This window comes from Melospiza melodia, chromosome 20, assembly GCF_035770615.1.
Source record: "Melospiza melodia melodia isolate bMelMel2 chromosome 20, bMelMel2.pri, whole genome shotgun sequence".
NCBI classification, from domain to species: Eukaryota; Metazoa; Chordata; class Aves; order Passeriformes; family Passerellidae; genus Melospiza; species Melospiza melodia.
Window position 1 is genome coordinate 10,929,067 of NC_086213.1, and position 20,255 is coordinate 10,949,321.

The 20,255-nt window shown below is 47.7% G+C and overlaps 1 protein-coding gene across 2 annotated transcripts in view; it reads right to left on the reverse strand.

Annotated features, from left to right (window-relative positions):
- KIAA1671 (KIAA1671 ortholog) overlaps positions 1-14,083 on the reverse strand; it is a 66,568-nt gene extending 52,485 nt beyond the window's left edge. Inside the window, exons 1-2 of one of the 2 annotated variants that reach the window (XM_063172827.1) lie at positions 13,973-14,067; positions 13,061-13,135 (exon numbers count right to left, since the gene is read on the reverse strand). The gene's annotated coding sequence lies outside the window, so the exon portion shown is untranslated. Of the gene's footprint in view, positions 1-13,060; positions 13,136-13,972 lie in introns of both variants that reach the window. The other variant, XM_063172826.1, reaches the window with a different exon arrangement.
- Positions 14,084-20,255: the final 6,172 nt, after the last annotated feature.

Sequence of the window (20,255 nt, forward strand, 5' to 3'; positions counted from 1 at the left end):
GCAGAGGGTGGGTACTTGAATTTGCAATTTGGCAAATTTCTCCTCATACCTTTTCAAAACCATCATGGAACTTCCTGCTGGCTAATTGCAACATGGTCTTCTTGTTGAAGGATGCTTAACTTCACTTTTAACTGTATTTTAAATAAATTTTGGCTAGAGTTCATTTTTTCTGCACAGATCCTGAAGGAAAGGGTTAAATCCCTGACTCTCCTTTTCATATCTTATGCTACACATCCTGAGCATGATGGAATTAATCAAAATCTAATTTATTTATGCGTCCTTTGAGTGTATTTTCTCCATGACCTTGCTTTAAAAAGGTGAAATTTGGCTCATTACGGTTTCAGAAATACATCAGGCAGCTACTGATCCCTCTGACCTCGAGCAGGCAGCGCTTTCCAAAGCCCCAGAACTGAGGCAGGGCTGTGTTTCTCCAGAGGCTCCAGCTCTGGGTGGGAATGCTCTCGTTTGGCAGGCAAACCGTGGACACAGCTGAAGGAGTGCAAGGAGATGGATGAACCAGCTGCAGCACGGACAGAAATATGGGATTGAAAAACAACTTTGGCATTCTTCCATTTGATACTCCCCTCCGCGACACCACGCTCCGTACCATGTTCCAGCAGTAAAAGGAGCTTAGAGACCACCCACACCTGGAAATATTTACTGTAACCGTGCATATTTCTCATCCTCTTGGCAACAAGGGAAGGGGAAGGACAACTGTTTGATCTCAGAGTTGACAGGACAAGGATATATCACCACTGGACTTTGTTTAATTCGCTGCCTTCAGAGCCACCAGCTGCTGCAAACGCTTTTAAAAGCAGCAATGATATAATTGGGGCAGTTTCCTCCCAAAACAGTACTTGGACACTGACATTGGGACTCCTTGATGAGTAAAAACAGCCCTGCAGCACCTTGCTAAGCCTGGCAGCCAGCATGGGGACACCAAAGCTCATGTGAACTGTGGGAGGTGCAGCACTCCCCTGGGAGACAGGGCTTGGCTAACCTGCTGAGGAATTCAAGTCAAAGGACTGAGTGAAGCAGATCCGTGGGCTTTGGTTTATTGAAAAAATCCACCTACTTGTTACAAAAATAGGCAAGTGCCTCCACAGCACTTTGAAGCCTTCAGAAATAAAGCTGACCCGTGGCCCTGTGCTCCCAGGCAGGAATCAGGGGAAGGATCTCTCCACACAAAGCCAGCCTCTGAAGGTCACTGTCACACAGAAATAGCATGAGGTGAGAAGACATTTCCTGCTTGCCTTCGTGCACAGCAGGTGCTTTTGTGTCAGAAGGACAAAGCCCCTAATCCTCTGATCTGCCTCCTCAAATTCTAATGGATTTCCAGCGCTGGAAAAACGCATTTGTGGCCTGGCACAGTAAACCACCTTCAGAAAGTATAACCAGCTCAAGCTGTCCTGTGATTGACGTGGGGTCACCAGGACGAATTTATAAATACTGAGCCCTTCATACATTCATCTGAGTGCTGAAAAATTAATTAAGGTATGGCCATATGGGGAGAAAAAAAAGTGGTTTCAACCAGAAAACTTAAGGTTACTGGCCTTAGAGCATGACCTTGAACACACTGAAATCACTTCAACAGTTTAACCATCTGGAGAAACCTGAACCCATAAAACTGGAGGACAAAGGAAAGAGAGTAATGGTCTAGAAGACCAAAATCATGATATTAAAAATGATGTATGTGTATACATAGCTATGGTGACTAACGTGTATTCAAGGGGTAAGAATTAACATTCCTCTGCTTCTGCAAAAAGAAGAAAGCAGGTTTCACGTTTACAGTGCATTATTTTTATACCTGTACTTTTCCTGACAGACACATTTGGAAGCTGCACAGTCGCCAGCAAAGACTCATTCACAAAGAGCACGTGGCAGCTACTGATAAAACACCCAGAGCAGATGCTGCAATAGATTACACTGCTCCTAAGCTTTCACCTGGACTAAAAGGAATCACATGATCACTGCCTCAGGCTGGAAGGGACCACAGAAGGTCATCTGGTCCCATCTTCCTGCTCAAGCAGGGTCATTTCAGAGCACATGGCTCTGGAATAACTCCACTGAGGGAGACTCCACAGCCTCTCTGGGAGATCTGGGCAAAACTGTCACTGCACGCCCTTGGTACGAATATTTATGTGCTGCTTCAGCTCTCACAGCTCTGCCTTCAGATGTCTTCTCTGATGGCTGGTTTGCTGCTTGTGATCTTAAAAAAAATCATATGCAAAAAGCTCTGTGTTCAACAGCTTTTGATTTGGCTGCTAATGACACATTTTCTATCAAAACAGAGAGCCAACACTGTGTCACAGCAATTTCTCCACTCAGTCCATCATCATTCCACCTTCCAGATATTTGATTAGTCACAGCATAAGCACGTAGTTGAGTTCACTCAACAAGCAAATACACTCAAGCCCAAAATACTCGTGCCAGGCACTGCTGTGGAAATGAACTGCAGCTGCATGGCAGATAAACAGAGGCTGGACCAGGTGATTCCCAGGAACAGATGATTCTGCTCTTGAACAAATGAACAATTTCAAAGCCTGCTCCTCTGAGTCACAACAACCTCTGCCCTGAAGATGAAGCCTGCAAAGCTGTAGATAAGGAGATCTCCCTGGGACTGCTGCAGGAGACAAGCACTGTGACAAAAGACTGGCAGAGCTGGCACTAATAAACAACACAGCTCCATCTCCCAGGCAGCACCTCCATCCTCTGCTCCACGGCAGCAATTCAAGCACTTCAGAGAAAAGATGACCCAACTTGGAACAGGAAAATTATTAACAGTATGAAATTGGATTAATTTTACTCCAGTTATGCCTTTCAAGATACTGATGGAGCCATTAAAACTCATTCAGATCAAATGGACATGACCCTCAGATTTACCATTTCCACTCCTGTCTCACAGACAGTGAAACAAGCATTGGACTAAGGAGAGATGGGTGGATCTATTCTGAATCAAATAAAATATTGTTATAAAAGCCAGATACTTGGTGGCATATATCATTCCCTGAGCCAAAATCCCTTATGTCACCCTCTGCCCTGAACACACTGACACACTGAGACATGAAATCCTTTTGCCTTTCAGGTTGCTCCCAGTGTTCCAACAGCTCTTTGATCTCTTCCTTGTGCACTGAGCCTGGCATTAAGTCAGGTAGGATATGGTGCTGCAGCAGGGTGCTGCCTCCTCCTGCCAGCCATCAATAAACTGCCCTGAGCTGCACACCCAGAACAAACCTGCTCTGTCAACACAGCCTGACGCTGTGCCAGAGGAGCTGCTGCTGCTGCCTTGATGATAAGGCTCCTCTTTTCCCTTCAGTGGGCACATCTGGCTTTTCACATATGCAGGAAATAGGTTTGTTCCCCACATTAATGCAAATGCCCAGCTCAGAATCACTGGCTGGGTACTGCCAGCCTGTACAAGTGTTCCTTTGGTTGCCTGTGAGCAGGGCATTGTTACCAGAAATTCACAAAGGAGCTTCCTCTTCCCCTAAAGCCCCAGGAATGGAACAGAACACAGAGGGTCGTGTGTGAGCCAGAGCAGTGATGCTGCATTTCTCCTCATTTCTGAACAAAAGGATGTTTAAGCCAAGAACTCTGACAGCAACAAGCCTGCACATGCATTGTACACTACCTTGTTCTTCAGAAACACAACATTATTCAGCAAAATCAAGGCCTGTAATGAATTATTGATAACACGTACAGCATCCAAAAGCTTTGTGAGTACTAAACAATCTCCTCCAGCTCCCTACATGCTTGAGAAAGCACAGAAGGGAAAAAAAATGCCTATTAATTGAAAGACAACAGTTCAGGCACTACAAACATTAATGTATTTATTGAGGGGGGTGAAAGAAAAAGAAATAGCTGGAGTGGGAAAAAACCAGCTCTGAAATCCAAATGGTGGCACTGGGAAACCTGGGAGTGCATGGATGTGCACAAGCACTGGTGTGGAACATCCTCAGCACAGGGACAGGAGGCCCAGGGAACCCCAGGGCTGCTCAAACCACACTCACAGCTTTGGCACAGAAGGGCATTTTTAACCACAAGTGAACCCTGGGGGCTTTTTAACTTTCTGGGAAGTTTTAAGCGCAGAGAGCAGAGAAGCACTTAAACATCAAAATGAAGATAGAAGAGTAACATGAAAACACTTGAAACTGATGGCCCAGTGTAGATACCACTTACATTTTAAGGCAGGGTAATAATAAATAGCTGACACAGACATATTTTGCATCTCACAAAAATCAGGAGGAGTGAATGATCACAGGTTTGTCCTCACCAGCTCATCCAGACCTGAGTACCTCAGCATGAGCACTCATTTGCCCATGAGCAGCCAGACCATGAAGCTTCCCTCAAATCACCCCCACCCAGCCACACTCACACCACACTTACAGCAGCCCTGGCACCTGATCCCAGCTTCTCAGAGCATATCCAAGGAAGGGATTTAGTAACCTGAAAACGATCTCACAGTGAATTTGGAAACACCCTTCTGAAGTTATTACAAAGAAGGATCCTTGGAATGAAGTTTGACTTAAAAGAAAACCACGATACACTGAGTTCTCCCAGCTCCTCAGCTCTCATGGCTGTCCCCACAAAGCCCCACAGTGAAGCATGACCCACTGATCCCACTGTGGTCACTGTTAACAGCACTGGAGGCCTCTGGAAGGCAGAGACACTCACCAGCCTCAAGAGGCACAGCAGGTCCTGCAGCTGCTGAGAAATCTGCTGAGCCAACTCCCTGGCTGGCCTTTTTGGTATAGATCTGCAAGTTCAAAGGGTGCCATAAACTTGTCATAAAAACTGGCACTGCATCAAGAATTTCTGAAGCAGGAATCCCACCTGAGCCAAACAGGAGCCACACCAATCCAAGGAACTGAATGTGAAGAGGCAAAGTTGGAAAGGAAATTAAAGATTCACATGTCCCAACATTTTTCACGAGACAGCAGCTGGTGAAGGACATTTCAGAAGTGACTTAGGCACAAAATTTAATTTCTTTTCATTTTCTAGTAATCTGCAGCTTTGAGACTTGATGAGCCAACAGGAGACACCTGCTCAGTGAAGAAGATTGGGCAATTTTTTCACTTTGTTTCATCGCATCTGAATCAACCAGCAAACCACAGACAAAAGGTCCGTGTGAACTACTGGACACAAACTCTGCCCAGGAACTGCCCTGGTCAGCCTGATGAGTTCCCCTCCCCAAAGTCAGGTTCAAAAGCCAAAGTGTTCAAAAATCAGCATTAATAAAAAGCAGCCAGGCAGGCTGGAAGAGCTGTGCCTGACCAAACCTGCCCAGTGCTCAGGCAGAGTGTGGCCTGTCTGCTCTGCAGCAAAGTGATAAACGCCACAGATTCTGAAGTTTAATAAAAGCCAGTCCAACCTACTACAAACACTGTCTTGCACATTGGTAAACAGTTATAAACAACCTGCTGTTAATTATATATTTTAAAATATACACTCGTGCCTTAACAAGTTTTTCACTCCAGCCTTCAGCCCAGATGTGAGCAGGAGCAGAGCCATTAGATCTGACAAATTGTGGTGCTGATTCTCTCTGTGAGCAGCTCCAACCCTGGGTTTTGGGAGCTCAGTTCAAGCCCAGCTTTCCAGGGTTATTAGACAAGACATGACAGAGAAGAGACCACAACCACTTCTACAGTCAAGATGAACAAAGATGGAAAAAGCTTTAACCTTAAAGTAACCATTTTCAGCATTTTTGAAGCGTGCAAATCTGACATAAAAGCTGTTAAATTAAAAATAAAATAAACTCAATGGAAGTGAAACAAAAATTCTGGAGACAATTTGAAAAATGTATGAGCCTGCTCCTTACAGAGCCAAGCCTGTGAAAACACCATCTCAGCCAGCCATAAATCTACAGTAGAACAAACCTGGATTCCAGATCAATTGCTTTGTACATTGTGTGCAACAGCCCAATATCAACAAAGAATGTTCTGTGCGATCATTACTTTACACATAGATCACACACACAGCACAAATAATCTCTGAACATTCTACATGTGCTGGAAGCAATACTATTTTTCAAAATATTCATTCTGTGAAGAACATTAACTGAACATTATGATGACTTGTAAGAATTATGATACATAAATCCATACATTTTAGAAGTATCTAATACTACTTGGATAAATGAATATATGTATTATAGAAGAACAGAAGCATTAGAAGGGACCTTAAAGCTCATCTCATTCCACCCCCTGCAACAGGCACTTTCCACAAACACATTCCCAGCATTTAAGAACAAATAAAGGAGAAAAGGCTCAATATGGTTCCTCAGAGGTGTCACTAATGGGGCCTAAGTTACACAGGTGCTTCAGCAAAGTGCCTTTGGGAGAGGAAAATATGTATTTCATCTTAAGGTTTCCATCATCTCCCTTCAATTTCCTCCTCATGCATGAGCACCAACATGACAGTGACACTATGCAAGCAAGTATTTCACAGGAAGAACAGATCCACACAGACCTACAGACACATTCCCTGTGTGTGACTACAACATAGGCTACAAGAAAACCTCTCCCTGCCCAAAACTAACCCTCTCTGCTCCGAGCACAGGGAAAAGGCTCCCATGGAATCTGCAAGCTCTGCAGAAGCAAAAGGAAGCACAATTCCAATATGTTTAACGACTGAATTAGCATAATGCTCACGAGGCAGAAAGCAGAAGCAGCCTCCCTGACCTTCTTGAAATGCTGACCTGCAACTATTGATGAGCATTTCCAATGGGTGCTGTGATTTACCCAAGGAAACATCACTGCCCTGTCGGGTGAGAGCAGGTCAGACACGTGGAGACCTCTCCAGCAGCCTCCACATCCACACAGGAACCGTGACTAAAACTGTGCTTACGAGAGTAACAAAGACCTGAAGTTGTACTGGAAACTCTGATTAAATGAATCTCAGAGTGATTCATTTAATCTCTCCTTAGCAGACAGCAGCCACAGAGCTGCAGCAATTTAATTATTTTTTTTTAATATTCATTTTGTGAAGAACATTAACTGAACATTATGATGACTTGCAAGAATTATGACACATAAATCCATACATTTTAGAAATATCTAATACGACTTGGATAAATGAATATATCTATTATAGAAGAAGAGAAGTGTTAGAAGGGACCTTAAAGCTCATCTCATTCCACCCCCTGCCATGGGTAGGGACACCAGGTTGTTCCAAGCCCTGTCCAACCTGGTCTTGAACACTTCCAAGGATGGGGCAGCCACAGCTTCTCTTGGACAGAACTGCTACTGCTGCTCAAACACGCAAAAAACCCACTCTGCACCATGTTTGCAGCAGGAACAGGATGGTATTTAGATAACTCTGCAGCCGTCATGTTGCTGAAAACATTCTAATGACAGATTACACTAATATTTGACATTCAGTAGTGCCAATACAGTAAGACACTGTTTGACAACAATAACAACAGTGACATTTCTGTAAGGTCCCTCAGTTAGGGAGCGAGCCAGCCGTGCTGCTCAGCTCCAGCAGAAAGGCCTGTTGTGCTCCTTTGGGTCAATGAAGAATTCCCAGTGTTCTCATGAAATATCAAACAGTTGCAGTGGCCAGAAATTCCGACTCTGTTTTAAATCCTGCTTTGCTGGGCTCGTTATGGATGAGGCAGCTTTGTCCATGGAAAGCCTTGTATGGTTGAACATAGTCCCAGCAGATAAACATCCCTCCTAAATGTTGGCACAACTCCCTCCCTGCGAGGAGCCTTCGGTGCTACGGCTGCGCTGAGACAGCCAAGCCCAGCACAGGCTCAAGGCTGAGCTCATTAAAAGAGCAAAATAAAGACAAACTTAAAATTCCGCTCCTGTTCGTACCTTTCAAACTGTAAAATAACGATGGGTCCTCATTTTACAACGGCAGGAATAATCAGTTTTAGAAGTTGACATTTATGAACATCACTTGTTGAAAGGCACTGAAAGCACATATTTAACCAATACTGTGATTACAAAACCAGTCACTATGAAAATATAAACAGAAGAGGCTTCTGTGTATGGCAACAATGTTGCAGCACTAAAAGCACACACAAATCCTCCGATTTTCATCCATTTCACTAAAACACTGGCAGCTTCCTACCCCTGGAAAGAGGTAGGAAGGGATATGAAGGATAACTACCAAAATGGAAAATAACGAAGTACAGGCCGAGCATCTTCACTCCATCACCTCCTCCCCAAAGCACTAAACCCACATAGTTAAGATTTAAAGAACAGAATGCAGCTAAGTGCTTTTTCCCCTCTCTCTCTCTCTCTGCCATGCATGTCCCTGCAGCAGAGCTGGAATTGCCCGTCCGGAGCTCCGCGCAGGAACTGGGTCAAGCCCGGAGCTGGAGCTAACAGCCCACTCGGCTCCTGGCGATTCCCAGCCGAATGAAAGGGGTGTTTTGACCTGGAAATAAGGCTCGGATCTCCTCCCTCCTGCCCACATTAAAGCCCATCTAACTGCGAGCAGTAGGACGAGCCTTACTCCATCCAAAGCTGTGGCATCGCTCTTTGGAGGAGCTGCTGGAGCGCACACGCTTCTCCCCTCCAAGTGAAAACTGGGGAGACACCAAACCTCCAGCAACTGAATTGTTATCTTTTCCTGCTCGTTACACCAGCCTAATGACCATCCTGACTCGTAATTACTACAATAGTAAGAAGTTTTCAGTTCTCACACTGCTCCAAGATCAACGCTATCTCCTTTCAGGCAAGCAGAGGCTTTACTCTAGCCCAAAACTGGAAGTTTTGCACTTAATTCTGGTAAGAACTTTTAATGAACAAGCTCTGTAAGTGGCTTTAGAAGAGCCCAGATCCCCCCACCCCCAATGTTTAAGTGTGTGCTCATTGGACATGACTCAACCACAAACAAGCAGTGTTTTGGATAATAACCCTCTCTGTGCCCTGGACTGCTCAAGCTGCATCACCACAATCACACAGCCCTCAGAAAACATTCATTTCCTCTCCTCGAGCGTGTTTTGTAGAGATGAAGAGCATAAAAAGAAAACTCAACTCCCATTGTCTCAACATAAGTGTAAGGCATTCAGGAACTGCAAAAAAATGTATTAACGATCTCCTATTTATACAGATGCACTGAAAAATATCCCCAAGCTGTTTGAAAGTGTTTTTGTTTGCAGAAATTCCAGCATTACATATTCCCAGAACAAAGAGAGTGGGAACCAAGAAAATAAACCTCCTTGATTTGAGAAAAGAATCTAAAGATAAAGTATGCTCCCATAAACAGCTTAATTTTAAGAGTCTGAATTCTTTAAGCCTGGGCCTGAGGAAAATCATCACCCAGTAGACTTAAATATCCTTTTGTGATCAGATGTTCAGGTCATACCAATCACGAGAATAAAAGGGAAACATTAGGGAGTTTTTTTAAGCAATAGCTGAAAATAGATAAAACAGTCACCACACTAAATTTAGTATGTTTTAGCAACACTCAATATCCAGGTTTTCATAAGAATTTGGTTTTCTTGCCAGTTAACAGAACTCAACACATGGGAAGTCCTCTTCACCTATAGAAGCTCTCTCAAGGCAAAAAGCAATTGACTTGCTCTGGCTTTGTTACTTGTAAATATTTTAATTATTCCTGGAACACGGCTTGAAAAGAATGCCCTGAGAGTTCAGAAGTTCATGGATGTCCTTCAATCTCACAGAGAGTCAATGAAGGACATGAGAACAGAGAACCAACTTCACTTCTAACCCAGCAAGAAGAGCATCTCCTTGGAATCAGCAGTCAAATCTCACTGAAAACATATATCCAGGCAACCCAAGAGCCAATTCGTGGACATTTTTAGGAAAAGTCTGCACACCCAGCTGCCTAGGGCAGGTGCATCTCGAGTTTGTCAAGCATGGAGTCTCCCAGTGAAGCTGTTAAACCTACCAAGCCTGTGGTCACTCTGAGGGCCGTGATTAGGATTCAAGACTGGTTGCTGCGGAGAGAATTCCTCAGCTCTCCTGATGCTATTATTCCAGTCTCTCTGGCTGCAAGCTCCAGACAACCACACAGTGGTTTACACTGCAAACCCTACTACCACAAGCAGGCACTCTATACTTAAAAGAGATTTCTGAAGCAAAAGCAAAAAATCTGCGGCTTTTGCCCTACAATGCCTTTGGGCAATTCTTACACACAAAACTAAAAACACACCTAAAAGCATTGCAACATTCCCAGGTTCCAGTCACCCCTGTGCACCAAACACAAACCAGTGATACAGACTGGGCTCACAACAGCATCACCACAAGCCTCATGCCTGGGCTTGCAGGATTGAGCATTTATTTCAGTCTCACTTTTCCAAGCAGCCCACAGCACACAGCAGGATCTGCTGCTCCATAAAGGATTCACTGGAATGGTCCCTTCCTCCCCAAATGCTGCCTCCTACTTGAAAATTGAGCAAGCTGCACTTACCATAAGAAATAAATAAATTTATAAAATCAATTAGCAGAAAGGCTGCAGCACTGTATCATGAACATTGACCCAGCTCGGGAAGTGAAAGACTTCAAACCTCATGCAAGAAAACATTCCACTGAAATAAACAGCTTGAAAATAAGGAAAGAACAGCAACATTACACATAAATGGATGCAGAACACTCCAATTTAGACACACCCTCTTACTAGGCAAATTTTTCACTAACCATCCAGCATGACCAGTGCACTGCCAAAGGACATTTCCCTGGATAGGGACAGTGCCAAGCTACCAACTTTTGTGGAGCGTCAATTTGAGAAATCACACCAAGGCTTAGAGAAATATATTGATCTGTGAAGCTGCCCAATAAGAAACCAGCATGATTTTTAAACACATGAGCAGCCAGGAGAGGAAGTCACATCTGTAAGTTGTCCCCAGCTGACACATTCAGGGAAATCCTCTCCAATGTGATCCTGAGCCCTGTCCCTGATCTGCACAGCACTCCCCACAAGCAAATCTACACCAGAATTTTCAAGACTGTGGGACGTTTTCTTATCTCTGTTTACAAACTCAAGGACAGAGAAATCAAATCAATTTGATTCACAGGTTACTTGGAAAATCTGCCAGAAGGGAGGAAGCTCCATGAGCAACAACCAAACGGGGAATAACTGCAGGGCAAGGACCAGGGAGTGAAGAGCAACACATTCATTACCACAGAGACTGAGCTCCTTTTTCACTCTGCACTAACCAAACACGTGCCAAAGAGAGGGCAGGTGACAGGACTGGTTTCAAAATTATCTAATAGCCAGAGAAACATGAGTGCTGAATGGAGCAGAGTCCAGGACAACACCCAAGCGAAATCACAGAGCTGTGCAAAGAATCCCAGGAGCAGGAATACCTCAGCTCTCCATCCACCTGGGACCTGCTGGTCAGGACTTGCTTCTTTCACATGTGCTCTGAATGTCACCTTGAGCACACGGGGCAGGAAGGGCTGGGAAACTTATGAAGCACAAAGTCTGAAATCCCTGCTTTCAGTAAAGCCTGTTTCCAAGTTGTAACTGGGGTTTTTTCCCCCTTTGGAAGAAATCAGGTATTTGGGAAGCTTGTTGCCACTGCCACAGGAGTCTGCACACTTAAGGGGCTCAATTAACACCCAAGGTGATGGTGCTGCACATGGCTGAAAATGGAATTAAACAAAAATAAAAAAGAAATCCTGCAGCTACACAAAGCCTGAGTGTGGCAGAGAGAAAAACTGCTTCATCATCAGCCATGGAAATTTTCTGAATCCCTGGTTATCTCGTCAGGAGCAGCACAGATGGGGGACTGTGCCCTTTCTCCTGCCATAAGAGCAGCAGCTCCAGAACTGCAGCGTGAGCACAACCCTGGGGCTGGGGCCATGCACGCCCTTTACTGCCACATATAAAATGAGACAGCAAAAAAATGACAAACCAAAGTATTCCAGTTGGAAACAGTCCTAGACTTTGCCTCCTTTTAGGGACTTTCCATACTGTGACTCTCCAGAGTGACTTGCTTCTGTGTCTTCTGTACATTGGGAAGGAAAGATTTAGCTTAGAATTAGCTCAGGGCATTGTCTGAAACAGAGGAGAAGTTTACACACCCATTTTCAATAAACTCTACACCTATCAAAAGGGAATTACAGGCTACAACATCTATTTAAATAGGATTCCAACCTCCTTAACTACCCTGAAGCACAAAGGCTTTATAGCTTTACTTAATAATAAAGATCTTTGATAATTCTTACAGGAAAAGGCAGAGCACATTGCAAAGAAAATGTTAGCGAAAAAAATGAGGGGAAAAGTTTATAAATTCTTGATAGATTTTTTTTTTTCCTGAGAAAGTCTTTACCTGGATTAAGCTGCCAGGCAGCTTTATTAGCATTTCTGCCACACAACTGTCTGCTTCCCTACACACCCTGCAAACGTCACAGGAAAACAAAGAAAACTCCCATTTTTACGTGCTCGTTAGAAAGATGCAAATCCTTCTGGTTTGTGGAGGAGAGACCAGGAAAAGAAAATGCCAACAACCTTCAGCTCTGGCAAAAAAGTACCTCAGAAGCAGCTAAACAACTTCCCAGTTACCCTGGAAACAGAGTTTACCCCTCAGCAGACAAGGAAAATTGCCTGCAATTACCACCCCGGAGTAAAGCACCAGTTTGGACAAAACATCAATTGCTGTTTGCTGCAGCTCCTTTAACGCGATCCCAGTAATTTATCATGAGCAATATTTGAGCTGGAATGGAATTCTATTCCCAAACCCCAAAGAGCCTGAGCTCTGTTACCAGACCTGCAGGTATAATCAAAGGTTACGATATCTCCTAATGGCACAGAAGAGCTCTGCCATCTGCCAAGTGCGATTTCCCCCTAATCCCATTCCTCGCACACAAATCAGAATCGCCCGGATTACGCCACAGAAATAGAAGTCAAGTCAATACCTGAATCCACGGGATTAATCTCCCACCTCCAGACGGGAGAAAGGCAAGAACAGCAACAATGCTGCAGGCAGGCTCAGGAAGGCAAAGCTTTCCACCCGGCTCCGTGCAGCACCGCACAGGAAATTCTGGGATTTCACTGATTAGCTTCACCCATCCACAATCCCAGCGCTGCTCCCTCCCAAGTCCGAGCGCAGAACTCCGTGCAAATTCAAGGAACTGACCTCCACGTGATCTTTTGGAGCAGCTATTTCCACCCACAAGCAGCACTCCAGGTCTCTCCGTGCTCACATAAACCGCTTGGATTTGGAGTTAGGAGGGAAAATTAACAAATGAGCTGCGCATCACCAGAACGACACAAGTCTGTCCGCCCAAGCGCTTCCAAAACAAAAATATATGCCCCTAGCAGGGGGGTTGGAATGAGATGAGCTTAAAATCCTTTCCAACCCAAACTATGCTGAGATTCTATGCACACACGATGCCAACAAACAAAGCTATGTGCATCTTCAATTCAAAAGCAGCATGATGACTTTAAACTGGCACTTCGAAGTAATTTTAACGAGCAGATTATATATTTCCCGAAATCCAAGGCATTAAGGAGTCACATACCGCTCTGGGGAAAGCCTGAATCCCTCCTGCTCTGCCCAAGGAGCCGCCGCCCGGCTGTAAACCGGGGGGGAGAAAGGGGGAGCATCTTTATTTGTCCATTTAAGACCTCCAAGCACATTACCATCCCTAATCCAGCGAGGAACAGATAATTGCAGCCCGCGTGGATTACAAAATTACGCTCTAATCCTCAGCACCACGAGCAACACCACCGTCCACCAAAAACCACCTACAAGCCCTCCCCACCTCCAGCCGCCGAATCGGAACCACGGGGCTTTTTTAGAGGGGGGCTTTTCTTTTCTTTTCTTTTTAACCCTCGAGGGCAGCAGCCCTCGGTCTGACGCAGTGAGGAAGGAGCAGCCGGGCGGTCCGGCAGCGGGGCTCGGGCCATGCGGGAGCGGCGAGCGCACCGCGGGCACGGGACCCGCTCCCCGTTCGAGGCACCCCCGGGGAAGCGGGGAAGCGATTCCCGTGCCGGCCCCACGGCTGAGCGAGCACTGCCCGCCTTTGTCCCACCCAGCAGCACTCACCCAGCCGAAGCACCGGCTGCTCGCTCCGCCAAACCGGGCGCCGGCTCCGCCGCACCGGGGAAGTTGCTTGGAGTGAAGTTGGGCGCGCAGCGGCCTTTCCCCCGCGGCGGCGGCGGGCGGCGAGCGGCGGCCGGGCACGGCCGGGGGCGGGGCGGGCAGGGGGCCGTCCCTCGGCGCTTCCCCGGAGCGAGGGGCTGCGGGAAGGCGGCGGGAGGGCGGCGGGAGGCGGGAATGTCCCGCCCCGGTGCCGGTCCGGCCCCTTCGCCCCGGCGGCCGCGGGGCCCCGCGGGAAGCGCCGCTGTTGCCATGGTGACCGCGCGGTGCGGGCCGTGGGCGGGGCTTCCCCCGCGCAGCGCGGCCGCGATTGGCTCCGCCCCGCTCCACCTGCTCCGCGCGGGACCGCGGGTTCGAGTCCCGGCACCGCCGTCCTGAGGGACAGTGGCTGGGCGTGGGTAGGGCTGGAAAATGTGGGGTGTGTCAGGATTATTTTACTGTGTCCACTTCTGGACAAGGATAAATAAAAATGGGAGATACTGGAGAGGGTCCAGCAGAGGCCACAAGGGTAATGTAATTATCTATCTAAATCTGGAGCATTTTTGTGATGAGGAGAGACTGCAGGAGCGGGGCCTGGTCAGTCTGGAAGGAATCTCATCAATCCATACAAACATCTCAAATCGTGTGCCAAGAGGGTGTTTCCAGGCTCTTTTCAGTGGTGCCCGATGATAAGGAGTAATAAACACAAGATCCACCTCAGTATGAGGAAGAAGCTCTTCTCATGGAGGGTGGCTGGCACTGGGACAGCTGCCCAGGGAGGAGTCTCCCTTTCTGGACACGTTCCAAACCCACCTGGATGCAAGCCTGTGTCACCTGCTCCAGGTGACCCTGCCTTGTTGGACTGGATGATCTCCAGAGGGCCCTTCCTACCCCATCTGCTCTGGGATTCTGTGATTCAAATCAATGGAACAGGCAACAGCTGCATCCCTTAGTCAATTACATCCTTGAAAACTACAAGCTTTAAGGATCTGAATCAAAAAGTTAATGTGTCTATGTAAACATTGGTAACTTTCAAAGCCAGTACATTCTATAGCTGAACTATGTTTGTTACAGTAATAAAAATCATACCTACAGGTTAGAAAGACCCTGTCCAGGTGAAGACCCTTCCCCTGGGCATGTGGAGAAGCAACTTGGATGGAAATTACTGACAAATCCTAATAAAGGTTTGTGCTTGGAAAGTTACTAACTCTGAATTTCTGTGTATAAATAATAGCAGGAAAGTCCGGTGGCATGTGCTGGATTTGTGGAATATACTAAGCACCCAGGCTGCACAACCCTGAAATAAATAATCAATGTCTCTCTCAATTGTGTCATTATTGCCTTGTCGCACACCAGGTAAAAAATCCAATTTTGTGGCTACCAGTGGCAGCCCCTTGGCCACCACTATCCTTTTGTCACCCTCAGGGCAGCACAGCTGTGGAGCCCAGTCCAGGGAACATTGCCTCAGAGCAGAGAAAATCAGAAACGGAACATTTCAGACCAGGGAGTGTTTCTCTTTAGTCCCTTCAGGAATGGCACCCAAGTCATGGGATCTGCCCACTGGCATCCTCTCCATGCCACAGCTGTCACAGTTCAAGGGCTCCAAGAGCTGCTTTTTGTCATTACCAAAGGTGTGGCTCCCTGCCGAGGAGGCCAAAGTCGGCTGGGCTTCGAGGCGAGGCCATGACTCACGGCAGGAGGAAGGAGAGTGTGGATGATGGGCTGGCCAGGGGCCAGGGTGATGCCATGGCACAAGGAAAATGCATCTCCATGTGCTCATCCCAGGTCTTGGCAGGACAGTGAAAGACCAGGCAGCAGGTCCTGTGTCCCTGCTCTCCATGGGGAACTCATTCATCTGCCTTTGATGAGCCCAAACCTCCTTCTGTTGCAGGCATAGGGATCCTGAACCAGTGGATTTCTCCATTATCCATTCCAAGGGAGCCAGACAGAGTTTCTGTAGCTGCCCCTTAGCAGGTGCATGGATGGGAGCAGGAGGAAAAGTTTCAGCAGCAAAAACATCCAGCCCTGTAACAACAGCAGGAATATGGAGCTCGCCTTGCCTCCTCTGTTCCCACCCACATCCCATTTAAATTAAGATCGCTTTCCCACAGCTTCCCCCCCTTGCTCCCAAAGCAGGATAATATAGGTGTTTCCCCCACCTTAGCAACCCTTTCATCTTCACCACACCAAGGGATCCCAATTCCATGACTCATTTGCCTTTTCACTTTTCCAGAAGCCAAGCCATAACCCATCCCCTCAGCCAGCACCCTCCCTGCAGTTCTGGTGGATGAGGGAGATCCATGGCTCGGATCAGCGCCTCTGCCAGGAGGGTGTTCCTGCCTCTTACACCTCTTTGAAGCAGTTCTTTTTTCCACCCAAGGCTGGGAATCTGTGCTCCAGCACACAGGGCTCGCAGCAAAGTCATAAGGAATGAGAAAAGAGCCTGATCAGTTATTCAGGAGCCATTTAATGGCAGCTCCCTCCACAAAAACACCTACACAGTGACAGAGCCGGAGAACTGGGCACGCCAGGCTCCGGAGGCCTCACAGCCTGGGAGCCGCATTCAAATGGACACTTCAAGAGAGCAGCCCTGTTCCCAAGGAGCTGCTGTCTTGTTTCCCACTGTGTGAGGAGCAGCCTCAGCATGTGCCTTGGTGAATGCCCCAGGAGATGAGACCTGGGAGCTTCAAAGAGGCCACAGAAACTCGGCTTGGTTGGAGCTATAGCAGGCCTGGGGCAGAGCCGCGATGGCGGCGCTGAGGGGCACAGAGCAGGCCCAGGCCCGACCCTGTGGGGCCTCAGGGGCCAGATCCTCACCCAGCCCTTCTTGTCTTGGGGACACCCTGAACCTGTGAGAAAGGGAATGGATGTAGTGCAGGGCCAGCACAGAGCTGTGGGACTGGCGGTGCTGCACTGGGGAGATGAGAACCCCCCAGCCGTGACAGCCCAGCTCTCGCACCCCAGCTCTGGCACCAGGCAGAATTGTCATCCCACTGCCACAAATGACACCCCAGTGGCACCCCAGTGCTGCTGCCCCCTTAGAATCATACAATTATTTGGGTTGGAAAAGCCTTCTAAAACCATCAAGTCCAACCCCAGCCCTGCCCAGGCCACCCATGTCCCCGAGCTCCACATTGACGCATCCATTAAATCCCTTCAGGGGTGGAACTCCACCACCTCCCTGGGCAGTCTGTTCCAATGCCTGACAATCCTTTCTATGAATAAATTTCCACAGAATTATCCAATCTAAACCTCCCCTGGCACAGCCTGAAGCCATTCCCTCTGGTTTTGTCCCTTGTTCCCTGGGAGCAGATCTGATCCCCACCTGGCTGCACCCTCCTGTCAGTTAGTTGTGGAGAGCCCTCCAACTCCCTCAATTGCTCCTGGTGCTCCACACCCTTTCCCAGCTCTGTTCCTTTCCCTAGACGTGCTCCAACACCCCAGTGTGTGTCCTACAGTGAAGAGGGTGAGGACAGGACCTGGCATGTGGCACAGCTCTGGCTCCTGGAAAGGTTCTTCCCCTGTGCTCTGTCCCCACCTGAGACCCTGCATGAATCTTTGTCCCACTGTGTTTATCAGCACTTAGCAGAGCAGAGGTGACCCCAAAAGGGGCAGAGTTAAATGCAGAGCCCTGGCCTCTCACCCCATGTATATGAATTAGGGCTGTAATTCCACCCTGCAGTGTGGATGGCAATAGTGAACGGACGCTCCCAGACCCATCTTGCAGACATCTGAGCTTTGACCCTCTGTTTTATGACTTCGCTGGAGCCCTCAGAGGGATGGCAAGCAGCAATCTACAGTGAAGGAGTGCCTGCACTCAGAAAAGAATGACAGGTCCCTTATCTGTGAAGTTTCCATTCTTCAGATACAGTTTTCAAACAAAAGGTTCCACTCCTCAGATGAGTAATGCCACTGTTTCTCCTCTCCGCCATACAATTAACTTCCAGGCTGGGATTTCTGCAGAACTGAGCTAAGAATGGCATAAAGCAGGGAGCACCAGGGAATGTTCCCTGCTCGGGTGATTTAGCTCCTCTCACACAGCCTGTCAGTGCCCTGCAGTGGAGAAATGGGTTAATTGCAAATGGCACACGGACACTGCCCATGGCACACCTGCACAGTGAGGGCAGGGACAAACACAGAGGGGCCCAGGCAGACCCCCCTCAGCCCCTGCTCTCATTCCTGTCTCACTCCTGCCTGATGCCTGATTCCGGCGAGTGCGACAAAATCCCCTCCTTTGTTCCAGCCAGGAACAGTCTCCCTCTCTTCCTGCTAGGCCAGTTGCTCCTGTTATGTGAAAAGGTGGAGGTGTATGCAAAAACTGCCTGTCTGGGTCAGGGGAACACTGATTTTCCAGTGCTCCCCTGCTACCCTTCCCAGGCCCACGTGGCATTGAAATGCTCTGCCCCTCCGCAGGGAAACACTTCAGTGTCCTGCCTTGCAACCTTCCACCAGGTAACTGCTCCCACAAAATTCAGATGTCACAGGCATCTTTTATGAAAAATCCTTTCCTTAGGATTTTTCCTCCTGAGAAGCTGAGAGGCCTCAGGAACAAAATGTAAACATTGATTATCTGCTGCTGTGGAATGCAACAGGTGCATCTGTGATTGGTCTCATGTTGGTTGTTTCTAATTAATGCCCAATCACAGTCAGCTGGCTTGGACACAGAGCCTGAGCCACAAGCCTTTGCTATCATTCTTTCTTTTTCTATTCTTAGCTAGCCTTCTGATGAAATCCTTTCTTCTGTTCTTTTAGTGTAGTTTTAATGTAATACATATCATAAAATAATAAATCAGCCTTCTAAAAACATGGAGTCAGACCCTCGTCTCTTCCCTCATCCTCAGACCCCTGTGAACACGGTCACATTCAGAACTGTTGGTGACAGCTCAGGATGAGCCCCAGGAGGAAACAGGCTCCCCACACACCTCAGGCACTGAGCACTGCAGGAGGGTTCTCCACTGCCCACTACATAAAATCTGCATAAAGGAAAACAGGAAATCCTCCCACTCTCCATCACCACCACAGCAACTATCCTTAAAAGTTCCTTTCCCACCTCTTTTTGCTCATCCACCATGGAAATCAGTGCAGAGCAAGTGCCTGGCTCGGAGCACAGGGAGGGCACAGCCCTGGCACTGCCTTCCCAAAAAAACCCCACTGGCCATGGGGTTGCTGCCTCTCCCATCCTCAAGTTTGACTCAGGAACAGGGCTGGGAGGAGGAAAGCAGGAGAGAGAGTCCTGTTTTAGAGGGAATAGTCTGCTAAACACATAGGCCTTGTGAAGGCTGAGGTGTGCCAGGCCCTGGAAAGGGCATCACCCCTCTGAGGGGGTGTGGAGCCTGTGGGATTCACTGTGGTGTCCACATAATATTTCTTCCTCCAGAAAGGAGAAGTTTGAGAAGGCAGAACTATCAAGCCTCATCTGCTGAAAGCAGCCACAGCCAAGGAATCCTTGACTAAAAAACAAGGATAATTGAGTGTCAAATTTGTATGTATAATGCTCTCCAGTAGGAAGGAGCTGTTAGATTGCACCGTCACGGAGGTTCCAGTGCAACAGAGGGAGGAACCAGTGGGTGTGGGATTGTTGCCAGTTATATAATCCCTGGTGGTTTTGCCTGCACTGGTCTGGGTGAGGACATGGCCCCATCCTGATCCCTGTGCTATCAGCCAGCAGCACATGGCCAGGCTTGGGGGGCTGTGGGGAGAACAAAGGGATGCAGATTTCCTGGGAGTCTGCTTTTGTTTTGCCAAGCAGAAGAGTGACTCAGATTTCAGAGCACTCCTGTAACCCAGCCAACAACAACACGTCCTTAGTCACGGCGGTAAAGCTGAGGATCTGTGTTCCATTTGCTGGACTAAAAAAAGCTCAAACTCATCCACCCAAGGGCCAGGTCAGTCACTAAACCAGAGACTGAACCCCGAGCTGTGCGCAGTGACGGCAGCATCTTCCTCCCCAACAACCTCTCCACTCCTGGAAACTACTCAGAAAAATCCACTGAACCAGCACAGATAATCTGGGTGCTGCACTATCACAGAGCTCGCTGATAACTCCTAAGCACTCACATGTTGTTCCAACAGGGCTGCCAAAGCCTTGCAGAAATGCTTTCACTTCCTGAGAAATGCTCCAGGAAACAGCACCATACTTCCTTGTGCTTAAGGACTGGCTTAACACATCCCTGTGCTGTTGTCTCCTGGATCTGAGCTCGTTTTTCATGGCTGTGAGGTACATCCACAGCTCATTGGAAATGCCTGAGCA